This window comes from Elephantulus edwardii, unplaced genomic scaffold, assembly GCF_000299155.1.
Source record: "Elephantulus edwardii isolate Elephantulus edwardi_28Jun2011 unplaced genomic scaffold, EleEdw1.0 scaffold00023, whole genome shotgun sequence".
NCBI lineage: Eukaryota > Metazoa > Chordata > Mammalia > Macroscelidea > Macroscelididae > Elephantulus > Elephantulus edwardii.
Window position 1 is genome coordinate 4,338,246 of NW_006399773.1, and position 6,629 is coordinate 4,344,874.

A 6,629-nucleotide genomic window follows, 5' to 3' on the forward strand; every position below is an offset into this window, starting at 1 on the left:
CTTCATCTCATATAGTTTGGATATGTTGTCAGGAGGATCCTATCCCTGGGAAAAGGCATCATACTTGAAGAAAGTGGAGATTCAGTGAAAGAAAAGATTCTTAACAACAATGAATTGACACAATGACTTCAATAATGAGCTTAAATGCGGTGGAGATTGTGAATAAGACTCAGGAATAGGCAAGGTTTTAATCCTTTATAGATGGGATCACTGGGAATCAGAATCCACTCACTGACACCCAGCAACAACAGCTTTTGAAAAACCAGCCGTTTAAACTCTGTAGACACAGTTCTTCCCTCATACACAGGGAGTCACTCTATGTCAGAATCAACTGAAAGTTCCCTAACTGCTTCTCTTGACGATATTTGCCTAAGGATTATCCATCTTCATTAACTTTTACAAGAATCATTTCAAAGATAAAGCTATTAATACCATGATAGTCTGTTTTTATTAATTTTTAAGTTTATGTTTATTACTTCTCTTTTCTTTAGCTATTTTTATATTTTCTCTTTAAAATGTTCAAGATCTTGCTTTGAGGAATAAGGAGTACCTGACCGAAGTCGTTGCTTCAGGTGCATGCAACATTTGGACAAATGACTGAAAAAGAAGAAGAATGGCTGTCTATGGATTGTGGTGTTGGTGAAGAAGATTGAATATGGTGTTGAATGCCAAGAGAACAAACTAGTCTATCTTGAAAGAAATCTAGCCAGGATTCTCCTTAGATGTGACGATGTTGAGACTTCTTCTCACATACCTTGTTATGGGCATGTTATTAGGAAGGCCAGGTCCCTGGAAAAGGGCATCATACTTGATAAAGTGGAGGGTTCTTGAAAATGATCAAGCTCCTCAACGAGATAGACATATATGGTGGCTGTTACAATGGACTCAAGACAATTGTGACGATAGCACAAGTCTGGGTAGAGTTTTATTCTGTTGCATGCATTTTCATTATCAGTCAGAACTGATTGGAGGACAGCTAACAACAGCGTTTGAGAAAGGGTTTACTTAGTGCATATTTTAGAATTTTCTACTTATTGACTATTAATGTAAATTTTGTTAATCCACTTATAATTTCATTCTATTTTGAGCAAGTAGTGCATATTAAAGTTTTTTCTGCATTTTTTACCTCACTTAGATCTTCTTCATTGTTGATTAATTTCTACAAAGTGTAGGAAATAGAATGATCGTAAATAGTAAATATACTATTTATATAATAGATCTGAGTAATTAAATTATTTAAACTCATATATATTTTTGGAGGTTTTTTGTATTAGAAGACTGAATACATCCTAAATGAAAATGTGTATTTGATAAACTCAATGCTTTGGTTTGGGTTAAAACGATATTATTTATCTTCTTTACTATATTGTAATAAAAAATACATACTGTGAAAATACAGTTGATAGAACTCTACAAGTTTATATTCATGTAAGACAATGACTTAGCTTCTGAAATCTAGAAATTTAAAAGTGCCTTAACTAGAATATACTAGAGGAGTATTTCACATTTCATTTTAAGGCTAGTCTGTGTACTAGTTCAACCGTTGTCTTTTATTATAACTATATGCATTCTTTTTCGCCCCATTTTATCTTTTATTGGACTTTTACATGTTCAGTTCAGGATCTAAAATGTCTAGGTTTTCATTTCTCCAAACTGTCTGATGACACAGTGTGCTTCAATGTGTCTTAAGAAGACTTAAGACTTCTGTTTCTCCCTCTATTTTCTTCACACAAAAACTTTTCTCAGGTGTCTAAAATTCCTAGAAGTGGAATGTCTTGGAGGTGGCCACTTCTTGGGAGTTCAATCCGACTCTACCAGGCCTTTATCAGGCGTGGACTTTCCGGCACTCAGTTCATTTTGGGCTTGTCTGTTTCTGTTCACCTTTCATTTTTAGAGAAAACAAGTTGATCGCTGGGTCTACCACTGTTGATCTCAATGGGGCAACACTTGGCTGCTGAACTTGCTTGAGGTACTGGATTTGAGAACTACACTCTTGTATCTCTTGTTCCTTGGTTACTACTGTCATTACAAGGATGTTTCCTTCGTGCAGACTCTTGTTGTTGGTGCTTCAGTTTTTCTTCAGACTCTCTTTAGCTGTTGAAAGATTTGGGATAGAAGCCAAGAACCAAGCCGAGGTAGAGGTAGAAGTCTTCTCAAAGTTTATTGCGTGCTGGCCTACTCAGCAAGGGGAGTAGCACTGGGGGTTGGGCTTAGGGGGGCTTATATGGGGTTTTAGCAAGTGTGTTTTAGGGGGTTGTGAGATGAGTTGACGTTGCAGTAGCTCATTGGTGCTTAAAGTTTCTGGTTTTGGAAAAGGTCCTAATAAGGAAATTTCTGAGTTCTGGTACTGGAAAAATATCCTGACATAGGGTTTTCTGAGTTCTGGTTTCGGAAAAGGTCCTGATGTAGGATTTTCTGAGTTTTGATTTTGGAAAATCTCCTGACATAGGGATTTCTGAGTTGAGCTTCAACCTCCATTTGATTTTTAGCCTAATACCAGTTACATCATTAGAGTTAAGACCTGTGTACTTGTTGTCCTCCAAAGTTTGCACAGATGCTTCATGCTGCTTCCACCTTAGAATGACCTTCTCTTGAGCCAGACCTTTGAAGTCTGTTTCACTCAATCAAACCTTTTTGAGAGGAGTTTCTTCGTTGGCCATCTTGAATCTCCGCAGGCTGAGGCCGCCCAGCCATTCAGCTATATACATTTTTGATTGCCTTCTATTATTTATATTTTATATTTTACTCGAAGGCCATCTGAATTTTTAGTGAATTAATGGGGGGAATCACTGCCACAACAACAAACAAAACCTGAAATAAATTTGTAAAGCAGGTGTATTGTAAAGTATGTTTATTTACAGTGGGGTGATTGCAAAGAACTGGCTGGCTTGTTTTCCCTTATTCCCATGATCTTTTCCTGCCACTTAACACCCCAAGGGGAACTGAATTTAATGTATTTTGTAATTAAAAATGTTAGTGGGTGTTGCCAAGCAGAGAATTTCTATAAAAAAAAAGATAAATGAAAAACTAAATTATTGTTCTTATTTGTTATGGAGACACATTATTAAGAACATGCGTTTCTTTCAAAATAGGCACTGTTTTATAGTTCTGGAATTTGTATAAATCAAAGTGGAAGTAGAAAAAGAGTAAATTTTTCAAACAGTAATCAATCTAAAGAGGATCTTTTATAAGTACTTTGACCCACTGATGTTTCTTAAATGTTTCTGAGTAGTTGAATTATAATCTTAAACAAAAAGAAACCACCAATCCAGTGAATAATTTAGAACTAAAACTATGTAGACTTTGTAATGGAAAAAACACTAGAACTCAATTTGCTTTTTCTGGAGTTTTTCCGAGCTTTATTTTGTTTGAGTGGAAATAACATTTTTCTTAATACAAACAAAGCCATTTTGAAAAAAAATAACTAAGATAATAATAAATAAATGTCAGTAAAGTTTTGTTGACTTAAAACTTAGTGGATAGGAAACATGTGGGGTCCTAGAAAGCTTACATTGTATCCTGGATACATTTAGATATTAAAAAAAGTCCACAACTTTCTTGTTAATGAGCTTCAGAGTGCTCACATATCACAATGCTTCAGCTTATAATAAAAGTTTAAGTTTAGTATTGATTTATTAAACTCTTACTTTGAACGTTTTCTTTCATTCCTATCATGGAGCTACAAACTCTTTTAATTGTCTCTTCAAAATAAAATCTATGCTCCAAATTATGGAAACATCTCATTCTCCCTGGGCTTTTCTTCCAAAAACATCTCATTTGGCAATAATGAAAGAATAAGAAATAAAACAAACCGAGTCCTCCCTCGCGCAGTGACACACAAGAAAACTAAACTCCTCAAAAAAATCATTTGGTTAATTGTCCCAAGTTAAATGATGATGTTATTGTATTAACATAAATGAGAGGATATGGAAAAGTTTAAATGTGAAGTTAAATGGCAATGGTGCTTAACTGCTGATTTTACTTCTGAATGTTGTAAATAAGAAGTCACATAACTCTGTTTTCCTAGCCTTTCCCCCTTCCCTCTGATCTTTGAAGTGTGCCACTCTTTCATTTTGCCATTCAACAGTCTGACATGCAAAAGCTTTGTTCAGACAGTTTAATTTAATCACTGCCACTGGTTCAACAAGATGATAAAATCCTTGTGCTGTACAACATCCAACATCCAGCTCACTGTTATCTGATACTGTTTGAAGCTTCTCTCATGAATGCATGCTGATAACACAAGAACTCCAAACATGTCATAAACAATATATTAATGCCCCAGTTGGAATTCTATTAGAATAAGAAGTAGATGAAGTTTGGGCCATTTAAGTGGGCCAATGTAATAAAATGTAATTTGGACTAATCTTCGCAAAGAATGCCATGCTTTTGAAGCTGACAGTCTCCTATCATGCAAAAGTGATTGCTTGTTAACTGCACTCTGGACTTTTGAATCATGGCCTTTGTCTCCATGCACCTTCCAGGTGGCTCAGCTGGAAGACAATTGGCCCCTTTGTTTTAATGGAAAGACATCTAAACTACAAAAAAGAAAACAGCAGAGGGTGTTTTGATGAATATTGCTCATCTAGATTGGAATTTGTGGGAATCTGAGATGAGTAATTTAAAGTCAATACACAATGGAGCACTTATTGCTTGAAGCGGTTGTGTTGAAGATCATGGCTAGGTTTTGTAAATTTAAAAGATGAAAATACTAAAAATATATAAGTATGCAAGACCTATTCTCTTTAGAAAATACAAAATAATTGGAGGGAAGATAAAAGGAGAGTCTTGAAATTTAGTACAATTTTTCACCTTTTAATATTAAACAGATATTATCTGAAAGAATTGCTATCCTGATTTATGTGGAACTCTTGAGAAAAAGAAAGCTTGCTCTTAGTCACCACACATTTTTGTTGTTGGTGTGTGCTGCAAGTCTATTTCAACTAATTGCATCCCTATGTGACAGAGTCAAACTACCCCAGAAGATTTTCTTGGCTCTAGTATTTATGGATGGGGAGGTCTGGTGGCTTGATGGTAAAGAATTAAGTTGTTAGGTTCCAATCTGCGGGCTGCTCTGTAGGACAAAGATGAGCAATCTCCCCCTGTGCTCTTTCTTGCCTCTGAAAACTTGCTGGAGGGTCAGCTGTGAATTAGTTCTGACTTGACAGTACATAACAACAACAGCAATCTTTATGGAAGCCAAATCTTTCTCCCAATGAGTGGCTGAGTCTTTTCAAGTTGACAGTCTTTTGGTTAACAACTAAGAACTTAGCTCTGTACCATCCATCAGCACCTCTTTACAAGACACAATGAATTCCAAAAAGGATAATAAAACCATGCATGATATGTGCTATGATCAGGCAGTCTCCTCTAAGTGTTTTACTTATTTCCATTTACTTGGACTCATCACAAAGAATTTTGTTTATAGATGAGGCAAAAAGAAACTTGGTCATTTGCTCTTGTTCCTACAGTCTTTGGTGTTAACAGGATTTAAACTCAAGCATCTCTTTCAGGGTTTTTGCTTTATACAACTGGGCACATAGTAAGAGATCTGGCTATGACAAGATGAAAATGATTGTAATAATTTTTATTTTGATTAACACTAGAAGTTAGGTATCTCTAATTTTAGAAGACATTCATACTGCTGGAATGATCAAATATGGAAACGTGTTCATGCTAATTTCATAGTTAGGAAGCTATGGTGATTATTTACTTAGTGATAAGGAATTGTGCTGGCAAAGGTACGAGGTTTGAATTCACCAACTGCTTTGTTCTGCCAGTCTCTATGGGACTAGTAAGCTTGGCTTTTTTATGGTTATGTCTCCCATTTCCTGCCCAATTCTCTCACCAATAAACCCCAAATAAAAACAAATAAATGCTAAACCTTTGGATCAAGTCAGTACTTCCACTGGGTTTCCAATGCTGCAAATTTTTACAGGAGGAGTTGTTTATGTTCTGTATTGTCAAGTTGGAACTGACCCATAGTTTTATCCAATGGGTTTAGCTGGCCAACTGATTGGAAGAGATTCATATTTGTTCCCATTCCAAAAAAAAAAAAAAAAGGTAAGCCAACACAATGCAGAAACTAAGTGACAATCTCATTAATATCACATGCCAGTAAAATATTCTTGAATGTTTGGGAAAAAAATAGCTGCAAGAGTATATTGACAAAAAATTGCTAGAAATGAAAACTCAGCTCAGAAGATGCCACAAAATAAGGGATTTCATTACTGAAGCCAGATAGATTTTGGTGAAAAGCAGAGGATACCAGAAAGATGTTCATTTGTGTCTTATTGTATGCTCTATCTTTTCTGATAGTGGTGTATTGAAGTCTCCAACTACTATGGTTGTTGTTATTTGCTGTTATGTGCCATCGAGTTGCTTGTGACTCATAGTGACCCTATGTACAACAGCCCTAAACTCTGCTCTATCCTGTGCCAATTGCACTGTCTCGGACACTCCCATCCCAATCATCCCAGTCACTGAATCAATCCACCTCATAGAGGGCCTTCCCCTCCTGCGCTGCCCCTCCACCCTTCCAAGCATGATGTCCCTCTCCAAGGACCAGTCTCTCCTCACAACATGTCCAAAGTATGTTAGACGGAGCCCCAGAATACTTGCCTCCAAGG

At 36.2% G+C, this 6,629-nt stretch overlaps 1 pseudogene; it reads right to left on the minus strand.

Annotated features, from left to right (window-relative positions):
- Nucleotides 1-1,759: 1,759 nt before the first annotated feature.
- Nucleotides 1,760-2,660, minus strand: LOC102866961 (annotated as a pseudogene).
- Nucleotides 2,661-6,629: the final 3,969 nt, after the last annotated feature.